Below are 13,999 nucleotides of genomic sequence, written 5' to 3' on the forward strand. Positions count from 1 at the left end.
TTCAAATGCAAGTTTTCTTATTTATTCCCTTTAATTATTAACTCTAACCATCAAATATACTGTAGAATATCCTCTAAGATAGCAGATAAGACTGGCTGAAGCTGCAATAGGGAAATGACATCAGTAAAGCTGGGTGTTATGAAGGACCTCACGGAGACAAGACTGAATTGACAGGTTTATTGTTCACAAGGTTATCTCATCCAGAAAGAATCATACGAGTTCCAAAGATAGTTCAGAGTCCAAGTAATCAGCTGGGTTAGTTGGGACTGGGACGGGGAGGAGGAGAAGGTCAGGTTGCATGAACGAGGTCTGACGAAGACTGTCTGGAGAGCTGGCGCTTATATATCCTGGAGCTGGGATTACTTGCGATTACTGATTGATTGGAGCAGGTGTGGGCGTAGCAGAGTCTGGTGAAACGGTGACACTGGGCTTACACCAGAAGACTTTTAAAAGATTTGCATAAGACTCTAGAAAACCACCAGCGCACACAAGCTCACATCTAAAGACAAATGTTTAGAGTTTTGAGTCTCAGCCTAGTCTCAGACTGAGATTTGACAAAGACTGTGAATCACTCTTTACAGACAACGACTAGATTCTTTTAGCATTTTTTGTGTTATGTTGAACAGTTTATATCGAACAGGGCTGATCTGCCCACAGCAAAACAAACAAGGGGAGAGTTTCCCTCCAGGACGGAATTACACATTATTAAGTGTGCCTTGAAAGTTTTTGAGGAAATTGCATTCAATAGCGGATGAGGAAGCGTCACAGTCGGTGATGCAGAGTGGATTCCAGAGAAAGTAGTAACATATTGAAAAGTTTCTTCACCGTTTATGAGGACGTTTCTCAGCTATCAGTCATCTCTGATTCTGGAAGGAAATGTTTGCCTCATGACAGATTAGTGACGGTAAAAGTAATGCTTCTGTTGGAAATCAAGGTGTGTCCTTCCATAATAATAACGTTCTGAGGTCAGGCAAGCAGAATCCAAATGTTTTGGAGAATTTCTGAACATGGTGGAGACAACATGGGGGGAAAACGTAGCTCTGAAACATCTGTGGGAGCAACATATTAATCATTAAGAGGCTTATGCAGAACTTGACAAAAACCTGCAGGACAGGTGATGATCCACTTATTAATCTTCCTCTTTACATTCAGGTATGAACTGCAGTATTAGTTTGAGACAGGATTTTGGTTCACATTAAAAACTCTTGGATAAGTTATGTTAATAACATATTTACTAATCTGAAAACATTTCCATGTTCATCTACAGGTTTTCTGAACATTTCCAGAGTGTGAGGATGACGAGCTCTGATGAAAAGAGGAAGATGGAGAATCACCTCTTTAAAAAGTTGTGTTGAATCAAGGTTGGTGCTGGTTGGTGAACCTATTGGATGAAAGCTGCAGGGGAAAAAATTAAGTTAGATGGAAAAGTTCAGTATAATAGGAAAAATACTGTCAAACTATACAGTGTGTGCATAATTATTAGGCAACTTCCATTCCTTTGGCAAAATGGGTCAGAAGAGAGATTTGACGGACTCTGAAAAGTCAAAAATAGTGAGATGTCTTGCAGAGAGATGCAGCACTCTTAAAATTGCCAAGCTTTTGAGGCGTGATCATCGAACAATCAAGCTTTTCATTCAAAATAGTCAACAGGGTCACAAGAAGCGTGTTGAAAAAACAAGGCGCAAAATAACTGCCCATGAACTGAGGAAAATCAAGCGTGAAGCTGCCAAGATGCCATTGGCCACCAGTTTTGCCATATTTCAGAGCTGCAACATCACTGGAGTGCCAAGAATCACAGGGTGTGCAATACTCAGGGACATGGCCAAGGTAAGGAAGGCTGAAAAACGACCACCACTGAACAAGACACACAAGATAAAACGTCAAGACTGGGCCAAGAAATATCATAAGACTGATTTTTCTAAGGTTTTATGGACTGATGAAATGAGAGTGAGTCTTGATGGGCCAGATGGATGGGCCCGTGGCTGGATCAGTACAGGGCAGAGAGCTCCACTCCGACTCAGACGCCAGCAAGGTGGAGGTGGGATACTGGTATGGGCTGGTATCATCAAAGATGAGCTTGTGGGACCTTTTCGGGTTGAGGATGGAGTCAAGCTCAACTGCCAGTTTCTGGAAGACACCTTCTTCAAGCAGTGGTACAGGAAGAAGTCAGCATCGTTCAAGAAAAACATGATTTTCATGCAGGACAATGCTCCATCACACGCATCCAAGTACTCCACTGCGTGGCTGGCCAGAAAAGGTCTAAAAGAAGAAAAAATAATGACATGGCCTCCTTGTTCACCTGATCTTAACCCCATAGAGGACCTGTGGTCCCTCATCAAATGTGAGATCTACAGGGAGGGAAAACAGTACACCTCTCTGAACAGTGTCTGGGAGGCTGTGGTTGCTGCTGCACTCAATGTTGATCGTGAACAGATCAAGACACTGACAGAATCTACGGATGGCAGGCTTTTGAGTGTCCTCGCAAAGAAAGGTGGTTATATTGGTCACTGATTTGTTTTTGTTTTGTTTTTGAATGCCAGAAATGTATATTTGTAAATTTTGAGTTGTTATATTGGTTTCCCTGGTGAAAATAAATAAGTGAAATGGGTATATATTTGGTTTTTGTTAAGTTGCCTAATAATTATGCACAGTAATAGTCACCTGCACACACAGATATCCTCCTAAGATACTAAAACTAAAAAAGCCCCACCCCAACTTCCAAAAATATTCAGCTTTGATATTTATGAGTCTTTTGTGTTCATTGCGAACATAGTTGTTGTTCTATAATAAAATTAATCCTAAAAAATACAACTTGCCTAATAATTCTGCACACCCTGTATTAATCATCTTTATTCTTCACCAGTTGAAAACGGTTTCTCCTTTTCCATCCTCTTTGGCTTCAATTTTTCCTGTACAGCATAATTTCATGATCAAATCTAATTTTGTTCTCTGGTAAATTTTAATCATGAACTCCCTATTCTTCTCCCACGATGCTGCTCTGTTTGGGCTTTTTTTGGAGAAAAACACTGGTTCATCTTATCTTCATTCCACTGCAGTAAAGCCAAAGCTGTTGCACAAGATTTCCATTTCGTTATCCCCACTGAATGTTGTTTCTGCCACTCTTCAGTCTGGTTGAGTGTTTAGGTTATGATAATGTTACAATGCAACCATTTTATCAGGCTTCACCACAAGCTGTGCCACAACCCATCCAGCCTTCAGGCATGTCGTTCTAAAAATAAATATTACATTAAACATTAGATATTATATAAAATTAAATAAATAACATAATGCTTATAAATGGAAGATGATTTTGGAAGGTGTTTAAGGTGTACATAAAATATTGACCAATATTGCCAATTTTGGAAGGACAAAACAACAAAACAAGCAAACAAACAAAAATACAATGGACCCACTTCATAATTTGCATTAAAGATAACTTCCTCATCAGCCTAAATATGGAAGTTAGTCTGCAATTAATATGTATTTGTTTATTGAACAGGAAAGAACTTTTGTGCAACTGGTAATGCAGGTTGATTAACACTTATTACAAAAAACTACATTTGCAAACAACATTGCAGTAAACATGTAGAATATTCACAATGTGTGTATCTAAACTAAAGGCCATAAAAATGCCAGGCAAGGTCATCATCAGTCATTAGGAAGATATACATGAGACAGCTATAGTCAGCCATGTCAGCAGCCTGATTTTCCTGCATTAAGCAGTTATTTGAGTCAGTTTAATAAAAACCAGGTCCGTCTCACGGTCCTGGTTCTGCAGCTGATTTCAAGTGGAAAAAGGAGCATAAATGACCTTTATCACAATTCATTAGCTTTTCAGATGGTTTAAAAGAAAAGGTCTAGAGAGCAAAGAAAATCACTTCTTTTAAGTGGTATAGGACATCAGATAGGGGGGAAGAAAACCGAAATCAAGTTTGTTTATACATCATTGTTTGAGAATACCTTAGAATAAAGCAGTGGTGGAGCTAGACTTTTATTCGCGGGGGGGGGGGGGATAATCTAGGAAAGGAAATTGTGTTTCTCTCTCTCTCTAACGCACACTCACATCCACTGCTTTGATAACTGTGGTCACTTTAGAGAGACATGAGAAATCATACATCTTTACATCAATATCATGGATCACCAAGTGGAATTTTTTTTTACAACAAGTTAAAAAAATGTCCATAGAAAGGAAAGCTGGTTGTTTTGCATGGCTGTAGCTTTACATTGGAAGCTTTCAGGGCTGCACTGGGTCTGGGGTCTGTCTCGGCCTGAACTGTGTCCTTCCTTTTTATGAAAAAAATCAGACCTATCTCAATTTCACTTCATTCTGATACCTTCCTGTACAAAAGCAGACTGGCTACACGATACATTTCTCCATATTTTCATGCAGTAGCTGTCATGAGACAGTTCCTCCCTGTCGCTCGGCAAGCGCTGCACTTCCTGGTCTCGCTCGGCCCCTCCTTCTCTACCTGCAACTGCACCTGACTGGACAGGCTCTGTCACAGTCCTGCAGTAAGAGTCGCCACACTTTCATAGACTTCCATAGAAAAAATGGAATGTGGAAGTCATGTGGTTCATGGGGCTGCCGATAGTTCCACCATTGACCGCCGTCCAATCTGTGTTTCTGCAGCATTTTCTCTGGTAATTGGCTGAAAATACTATATTTCTTGGAACTGAGAGGCATTAACAGAATGTTCTACAAAAAATTAAGTCAATTGCTTTATTCCACATGGCCACATTTTGTTAATTAATTGTGTTTTTAACAAGCTAGTGGTAGTTTAACTGTGTTTAGCTAATGTGAGCCAGACTCCAGTCTCTGTTGACGCCACCAGTAAGTCAATATTTATCACAAGTTTATTGCAGCTATTAGCAGTTTTTTTGTACCCATGAAAAGATTTTCTTTGATTATTAGATTTGTCCTTTGAGATGACATAGTAGTATACCGGATTTTAGTTCCTGGTAGTAAACTATAGAATATTAACTATATTTTAAGCTTTTCTTCTGTGAGATTGATTTATTGGTTGGTCGATTGGTTTATTAAGTTGGCGTTTTACACCCTTTAACAGACAATGCCTCAGAGCAGCAGCATTAATGGGGAGACGGCCTTGTCCTGCTGGATAAATGTGGATAATATAAGTTAATATTTTATTGTGAAATTATGTATTTAATATTTTTCAGCTCCTGTCAGTGCCTATTGAAACTCCACTGGTGTTGGGACAGGATTCCTCTGCCTGATGCAGCTGAATCAGTTTTCCAGACAGTCTTGGGTTAACCTTCTCGTCAACACAAATGTGTCTTTTTGGATAAATAAAATTGTAGATGTTGCCATCATAAGTCTTGTTTTCACAGGTGTCCAGAAATTAATTTGACTTAAGTCCAGAAGAGTTTCATCATGTCTTGGAGGAACTTAGTGGCGTTGTTGTGGTTCCCTGCCAGTTGGAAAATCTGTTTGATTGTTACTAACAAAAATGCAGGACCATACATATGCTGCAGCAGCACGGCAGCCGTTTCCACCATCGCCAATAAAGAGAAAAAGGACACTTAAAAGGACACTTGCTACCATGGGCAGCATAACAGTAGTTTATTCTAAAATACACTAGCCTCACTCAGCCGGACTAAAAGCTGGTGGGAAGGCTTTATAAGCTGGCTTTCACTGTGACAAAAAGCCAGTGTTGTGTCGAGGTCAGTTTCCCCGTTGAGATTTGTTCCCCCCCTGTGAGAAACACTCTTCCTTCTAAACGCAGAAGAACGATATCTAACATTGAATTTCCGTCCACCAGATGTTTTCCTCCTGACCAATTATGATCCAGACCTGAGTGAACACGTTTTTTGAGATACGGCGGCTAACAGTGTTGCAATGAGTGTTTAAGAAACTGAGACACTAGAATGCACTTCCAATGTTAGATGGTAGTAATTCTCACACAATGTCCCTTTAAGAACATGATCTCAGTGATTAATAATGCTCTTTGCTTTCTGGAGCACCTGCCTGCTTCACAGAGTGTAAATCTGGAATATGCACATACATGACTTTGGCACAAGTTTTGACATTGCTGGACAAGCTGTTTTTATCCTTCACTGACAACCCATAAAACCAACACATAAAAGAAAAAGTTAAAAGACTCTCAATTAAAGAACTATAATCCACACATAAAATGTATTTAGATACATTAAAACAATTCAATTTCTGCAGCAAATAGATATGCTGTCGGCCATTTTGTGCAATAGCCTCAGTGTTTTTATCAAATTAGAGAATGGAATCCAATATTATGCCCAAATATCTGTAGTTCGACTCTTTCCCCGTTGATGATACCAACATCATGGTTTGAAGATTTTTTCCTAAAGTCAATAATCATTTCTTTAGTTTTTGTCACGTTGAGATCAAGAGAATTTTCTCCACACCATGTGACAAAATCACACAGAGCTCTACTGCCTGGATACTGGGCCCTGAAAAGGAGACAACAGAACATTGTCATCTGAGAATTTGACCAGATAAGTGCCCTCCTGGATAGCTCGGCAGGTCTCCATCTATAAAATGTACAGCAGCAGCAATAGAACACAGTCCTGGGGTGAACCTGTGCTGGAGATGACATAGTCAGAAATATGCCCATTTACTAAAACCTTACTGAACTCTGTCGGTTAAAAAATTTAACAGTAAGAATAAAATCTGATCGGAGAGGTTAAAAATGGATGCTAGATATTCTATTAAAATATGTAGTTGCCTCTTAGTAAAAGCAGAAGAGAAATTGGGAGTGGGGTTTTGTTCATAAATTATGTCTAAGATAAAAATCTTGGCATCGTCCACATCCTTCCCTGCTTGGTTTGCAAACTGCAATGGATCCGGCTTGCCTTCAATAAGGCCAAGGATCATTTCTTTAAGGATTTTCTCAAAGTATTTCATCGCAAGGAATGTGAGAGCTATGGGCCTGAATTCATTCAGTTCTTTTGGTTGTTTAGATTTAGGGAAGGAAATAATGTTGAAGCTTTTCCACAATTTTTGGACATATCCACTAAAACTTTTCAAAGCAGTGGTGCAATGTTCTCCCACAGATGAAATCAGCAGTTTTACAGACATTCACTTTCCTAAGCTAAGATCCTAACTTCACTTTTTAAATTACTGTTCATGAACCTTGTTGAGGTTTGAAATATTTCAGAAAGTTCTGTCTTTTCAAGCCTACAGAAGAATAAATTAAAAGCATTACTGTCATTTATACCATTAATTAGACCTGGGCGATAAAAATTATTTATTCGGATTTAATCATTTGAAATGTCTATAAAAAAATCACAACTGTATCAAGAACACACCATAGACCTTTGCTTTTAAAATAAAAAGATGAACAAACGTATAGCTTCAAATTCAAGTAAATATAAACTGATGGCACATTTTTCAAATTATGCATTGATAAAAAAAAATTGCACAAATACTGTAAACATCTTCTTCTGTTTGTAGTGGTTTGAAGATAATCACAGGTTTTTGGCCAGGAAGACTAATCTGTTTACATTATCTGGCTTCACAGCTGCCCTGTGGCATGACACAATATGCCATGTGTACTAAAGGCTCTCTCTGAGGGTGTGTTGGTAGCAGAAATACACAAGCAGCGTTTTGCAAGGGCACTCACTCTAGCGTACGTTTTGCAGTGGACCTTCCACCATTTCAGGGGATTGGTCTCGCTGTCTACACATGGAGCCAGAAGGTAGCTACTTCATTCAGCTTCAGAAGCCTTCTGCTCTATTAGTCCAGACACGGAAGCAGTAGAAGTGGACTTCTTAAAAAAGCTGCCCAGTCTCTTCTTTTGATCTTTGGCAAATAAAAAGAAAGGCACTGGGCTAGGTGAAGTGCTGAACATTTCACCACAGACAGAGTAATAATTTACCATCTGTGCAATGGCATCATGTCTTTTTGTATATAATGTGATCTAGCGTTTGTGATATTTTAATAATGTTAGCACCTGTAGCAGGAGCAGCAGCAGCAGACGAAGTAGAAGCTTGTGCTGGGACAGCATGCCTTTTCATATTCTTTGTGTTCAAAGAGTGGTACCTTTTAAGGTGTGAAATACTCTGGTTTTGTTTCCCGTCTTGGCATCACAGAATGCTAGCACTTTGTGTTTGGAGTTGTAGAATATTATAGTCAAAGATATGTGAAAAATTGTCCGGGGGTGCTGTAGAGCACCACAAAGTAAACTTAAAAAAGGTTTAAAACTTAATGTGTCCTCCTATCTCTGCAATTATTAAATGCAAAAATTAAGTCCATTACCCTAGATAATCTTATCTAGTTTTGCCAATTGCTAAGCTGTTGTACTGTTATTTTAATTACTTTAACAATAATGCCCCCCAATTAATGTTTGTATTTTTGTTTTCAAGCGTCAGGGAACTACAGGGCCAAAAGTGAGATCTAGAGTTCACTGCTATTGTTCAAGGAAACCAGCTGAGAACATAATTAGTAGTGAAGTCTCATGTTTAAAGTTTTGTTGAACATGTTTTGGATTTTTACTGTTCTACCATGTTTCAGCTTGGCCAAAAAAAAAAAAAAAAAAATATATATATATATATATATATATATATATATATATATATATTAGCCAATTATGTGATAATGACTTTACACACACAAAGTGTTCTGCTTACACTCCTGCAGACTCGAAGTTGGGGCGCAGCCTTAACATAAATGTGGAAATACCACGTGCATACAGCCTTTTGAAGCACACTTAATCTCTCATCACCTTCAACACTGATACAAAAAGGGTTTCTTTACCCACCAGTCACCAGTCCATCATCAAATCTGGGAGTTCCTGTAACCAGAATCCTGCCTTGAACTTGACAATTTTTGTAAATAAAATTATCTTTGATCCTTTGAACCCTTGCTAGCCTCCTGTTTAAAATGATTGGATTGAGTAGTACTAGCTTAGTGTGTGTTAAGTAATGTGGAAACTGAAGTGCTCTTTGAACATATTTATAGTTAATTTTCAGCTCCAATGTAAAAATCTTAAAATTAATATAGTGCTACTATATAACTATATTAGCACTGCTACATAGCGTCATGCTAACATCAGAAATGGCCTTACATAACATTAGTAGTTGTACTTGCACATGGACAAAATCTCTTCTTGAAATGTGCAGCCAAATGTCAATATTTTTGAAAGGATGACTAATTAGGAAACTACATTAAAAATGACTTAAAACTGATGTAGTGATACTGGTGATCCGTGGAGGTCTGGAAATATGTTTGGACCTCCTCCAGTGACCTGTCAATCACCTGAAGGGGCATCTGGGGTGTCCTATCAAATTTCAGGGGGTGGCCAGTGCCACCCTGCTTTCTCCAGCTCTGCCACTGGGAAAAAAAAAGCAGACCATCAAACTTGAGAATACAATGACATAAAGGGTGTTAAGAAGCACTTCAGAACTTTGGTAGATTTTCTCCATGACGAGCCCCCTATTCGACAGTTAAATCTGCATCCATCTTGCATCCTAGCTGTACTGTCTGTGAGATCTGTCCAGCCAGTAAAATTCTCTCTCTTGTCGTATATCTTGCTCTGTCCCTTTCTGTCTATTCTGTCTTCCTCCGACAATGTCTTGCATTTCTTTGCTGAATCAGCCATGGTGCGCATTTCTAAACAGGCTGGTGTGTTTATATCTGCTTACTAGCATGTGAAATGGTTCATAAAGCAAAACTCAGCTGCAACATCACGCAGCGCCCAGGCTTCACGTAAATAATGTAAGCTCTACAAAGATGCATCCATGGAAGTTAAAATTACACAATCCAGCACAGACACAAAAATGATAACAAGTTATAAAGAGAAGTGTTTGCAGACCTCAATGAGCTGGTCCACCAGCTGGTTGACAGGCCTGTTTCTCTTGTTTGACATGTGTGTCTTTATAAAATTGACTGCATAAACCAGACAGACCATGAAACAAGAGGAGCCTTTCCAACAGGGTCTGTGCATTAGGGAAAAGGTTGTTTTACACAAGGGACTTTATCAGAAGACCTTGCTCTGTGGGAAACTCAGGTCTGATGTTGAAATTTATAATGTATGAGAAAAGATTTACAGGAATCTAATTTCCACCAAACATGTTGTTATTTCTTACTGATGGTGCTCTGAGGATAAACCCTCCAAGGAAACTAGTTTTCCCACAAGGTATTATTCTACAGCTGACATTTTGGAGCTCACTGTGCGACAGTAACAAGGTCATTTTTCCATCCAAAGACATGACATTGGTTGTCCTCCCTTACCATTTGAAGTGGTTCATTAATTAATCTATCTATACAACAAAGCCGTAGAGACAAGAGTACGGGAAGAGTGGAAATTGTTGACATGACCTTTTGCATGACTGTAATCTCTAGATGCGCTATAGTATGGAAAAAACATGGATCATTTCCAAACTTTTCAGACCCACCATCTCCATCACACACACACACATACAGAGAAACATACCTCCTCAGACCAGTTACTGTTGACATATCTGGACTGCCTCTCTGCAGATCCCTCCCTCATGTTTCCTTCCACATATGTACACATAAAGACATGGGAGTGAACATTTCGGTCAAAGGTTGCACAAATAGTCAAGCTGCACAGAAAACTGGAAGATGGAAACAGCTTTAAGCCCCCAAATGTAAATGCAATGAAACTTTAACCTTAGTTTTCCATTATTTTATTTAATTGGGATAATAATTTCTATGTTAGGTTAATTGAAGCTACTGCATGTTCCAGCAAAATTAAGTAAGATACTGTTAGGTTTTGAAATACAAACTTCTTTGTCCTTTAAATCTGTGGATACATAATCTTCCTGATTTGTAGAGTTCTGCTTGCAGGCTTTCATTCTGCTGTTATTCCAGAAGAGAGCATAAAAACAATCAGGCGTTCTCATGTTGTCCCAAATCTGTGCTGGGGTCTGTTTTCCATGTGTAAAACAAAAGGTGTGTTTAAAGAGCCAAAACTTTGTGTGTGTGTGTGTGTACTTCATGTAGAACATGGAAGGGTAAACCTGTATGAAATGGTAAATGAATGTGAGGATTTGATGGAGGCCGGTATTTACACCTCCTTTCCAAGGGTCTACATAGAGTATTGTTTCTGGGGTTAAGGGAAGTGCAGAAAGTTCTGTCAGAGAGCCAAGTTGACCTCTTCAAGAGAGCAGTCTTATTTACCACAGAAGTAGCAGAAACACATTCGGGGTGTTCTTGCCCGTTCCTTGATACATCCACGTGACTTGACAATGGTCCTGTAAATGGAACTGGGAACAGTGGGAAGGAAACCTGAGGGGAAGCAGTGGTCCTTAACAAAGAGGCCCATGGGAGACAGAGTTTATGGCGATGCAAACACAGTAAGACTTTCCTTGTAATTAATCTGTCAAGATCAGTATTTTTTTTTTTTTTTTTTTTTTTGGTTGTTATTAATAATATTATTTCAAAGAGAAAAAATCTAAGAGGATAACACACGCCTGCTGTGATTACAATCAGCCAAACAATCCCTTTAGGGCACAGCCCTGTTTCTGTGCCCATGTTGTATAAATCTGGATGGAAATAAAAGCTGATAATGATGAAAGGTTACCTAAAACAAGTTAACTTTAGTAACTGCACGTAAGCATCTGTCATCCCCTGAGAAAGGTAAGAATTTACAGTGTGTCTTTAGATACCTCCTTAATTGACTCCTTTCTGAGCTGCAACACAATAGCAGGAAATGTAATTTCAGCCAGTCTGGACCCCCAGAACGGCAACCTAGCAGGAGTGTGGTCCATCTCTGGGTCACGCCCCAGTAGCAAGCTCACCAGTTCTGCAGCGGGGATGCAGGGATAGCCTGCTGGGTTTTTGGGTGGCCAGTTCATTCTGTTGGGTTGCAGCGTGGATAAGGTGAGGACCCAAGTGTAGGCAGATGAGGCAGAAGGCAGACTGGTGCAGGCGTTTAAAATTTCCCATCCCATCCCACAGCAGTGTTGGACCAAGCTATTGACCAGCATGAGGAGGTACCAGGCTGCTGTGGCTGTGTAGGGATCTTTCGCATCACAATGAGGCTCCTGTTTGTTAAATGAAAATATTGTAAATTGCCAAAATGTCTTGTTTCTTCAGACTTCAATCTTTCAGTCCAAACAAGAGTCAACAGCAGAATCAGCCGATTGGCAGAGAAGATTTGAAAGGTTTTTCATGAGCACAACCCATACACATACATTTAAAGACTAAATACATACATTTCCAACCTTAAAACTGTGTTACAGATTTGTTTAATGGTGCAGTGACATCTATTATGTGCATTTCTGAAACTGTCGCTGCCCAACAGCATCCTGAGGTTGAGAAACTATGCAGCTTTTTCACTTCACATGCTTGCAAAATGGATATAAACACACCGGTGATTTTGAATGCGCACCGTGAATGATTTAGTAAAGAAATGCAAGAAGACATTATTGGAGGAAGAAAGGAAAAGAAAGGGAGAAAGGGAAAGAACAGCAATAAAGATATAACTGTCTTTTGGTGGCTGCGGAGATCTCACAGTACATGTAGGATGCAGAATGTAAGCCAAATTAGCTGTTGATAGCAGGATGCATTGCTGGGAAAATTGCAAAGGTTTTGTAGTGAGTCTTTAAGAGAGAAAAAACAGACTTTTCAACTATGTAAGTTATATTTCCACAAAGTGTTACAAAAAAGAGACATTCCACCAAACACGAATTTAGTTACGTTTTAGCCAAGTTTGTTTTATTAATACATTTTTCACAAGTCAGTTTTTCAGCTTTTCTTCTTGACTGCCTCAGTTTTGAGAAAAACATGTTTTGCCGATCATCAACCTATTTTTTGAAAGCCTTCAAAAGAAGATAATTACAAAATGACCTCAGCTTGACCCCCACAGAGATCCCAAGCCAAATATTTTCATGCAATAATTTCCTGTGTTCTTTTGAAAAAAAAAATCATAATCTTTGTTGAAGCTGCAAGAGAATATTCGTCAGTCTAAGAAAAAACAATCCTTCTAGCTTGATGTGTTTAGTTTTACTATTTAAATTATCTGCAAGTGTAATGTAATAACAATCTGATTCTGAGTTTATGTTAAAATGTTCCAGAGAAATTCATAGTAAATCAAGTTTGAGCTGATATTTGCATTCCTTTTTTGTTATGTTCCATTGTGTTTTATGCTTTAAACAGAGCCACTCAGGAATTAAAACAAAGATGTGCTTGTTTAACACGAAGGCTTGTTTAACAGGGAGACCTAATATGTGGGGGGGCACTTCCTGCCATTGAGGCAGTGGTGCTACCTTTTCCCTCCTCTGTACCTCCACACAGAACATGATTTATGCTGCCAATATTTATCTCTCTGTCTCACATGGTTAAAGGTGAAATGTAGTATCCTCACAGAATTGTGCGGTTTAGAGAAGGAACCCAGGCTGCATGCCTGCCAAAATTTCACAGTCAGGACCAGCAGATAGATTGGTTTGACTGGCGGCCAAAATATTCTGTCCAGGATATTTGATATGACTTCAATAATAGAAACTGTTCTCTGCAATGTATCATTAACCTTTACCTTTACGCTAGGCAGCATACTGAGATTTCTAGAGTTACTTATTGCAGAAAATTCTAACATATGTGCCGTCTTATAGCTGCGACGCGGCCTCCACAGCTGTTCGCAGCTGTTTTACTCAATGATTTGGTCCACACCGGGCGCTCCGTGGTGCATGTCAGGGTGTCCCAGTGTTTTGTTTTTTTGTTTGTTTGTTTGTTTGGGTTTTTTGTTGTTTTTGTTGTTTTTTTATCATGTGGAGACATTTATCCTGGAAGTGAAGAATCACACGATTCTCCAAATCTCCTGTGATTTCGTGATCTCTGTAGGCGACCGCACCTGACACACTACAGGTGTAGATTGACGCACCATAGAGGTTGGAATTAAACCCCGATGCAACCGGATGCAGCGCACACACACACGGTGTAGGCGTTATACAGACCTCTCGTATTCTAATGTAGCTATGCTGTAAAGTTTGCAGTTTGTTTTTAAGTTAACTGATTTGCATCCATCACCTTTTTTTTAAATAT

The 13,999-nt window shown here is 39.2% G+C and overlaps 1 long non-coding RNA gene across 1 annotated transcript; it reads right to left on the reverse strand.

The window, feature by feature from the left end:
• Positions 1-588: 588 nt before the first annotated feature.
• On the reverse strand, positions 589-10,400 carry LOC121633343. Its single transcript, XR_006009044.1, has 3 exons — positions 10,390-10,400; positions 7,310-7,314; positions 589-715 (listed from the first exon to the last, which is right to left on the reverse strand). It is a non-coding gene; the product is annotated as an uncharacterized LOC121633343 (long non-coding RNA).
• Positions 10,401-13,999: the final 3,599 nt, after the last annotated feature.

The sequence above is a fragment of the Melanotaenia boesemani genome, chromosome 22 (genome assembly GCF_017639745.1).
Source record: "Melanotaenia boesemani isolate fMelBoe1 chromosome 22, fMelBoe1.pri, whole genome shotgun sequence".
Classification (NCBI taxonomy): Eukaryota; Metazoa; Chordata; class Actinopteri; order Atheriniformes; family Melanotaeniidae; genus Melanotaenia; species Melanotaenia boesemani.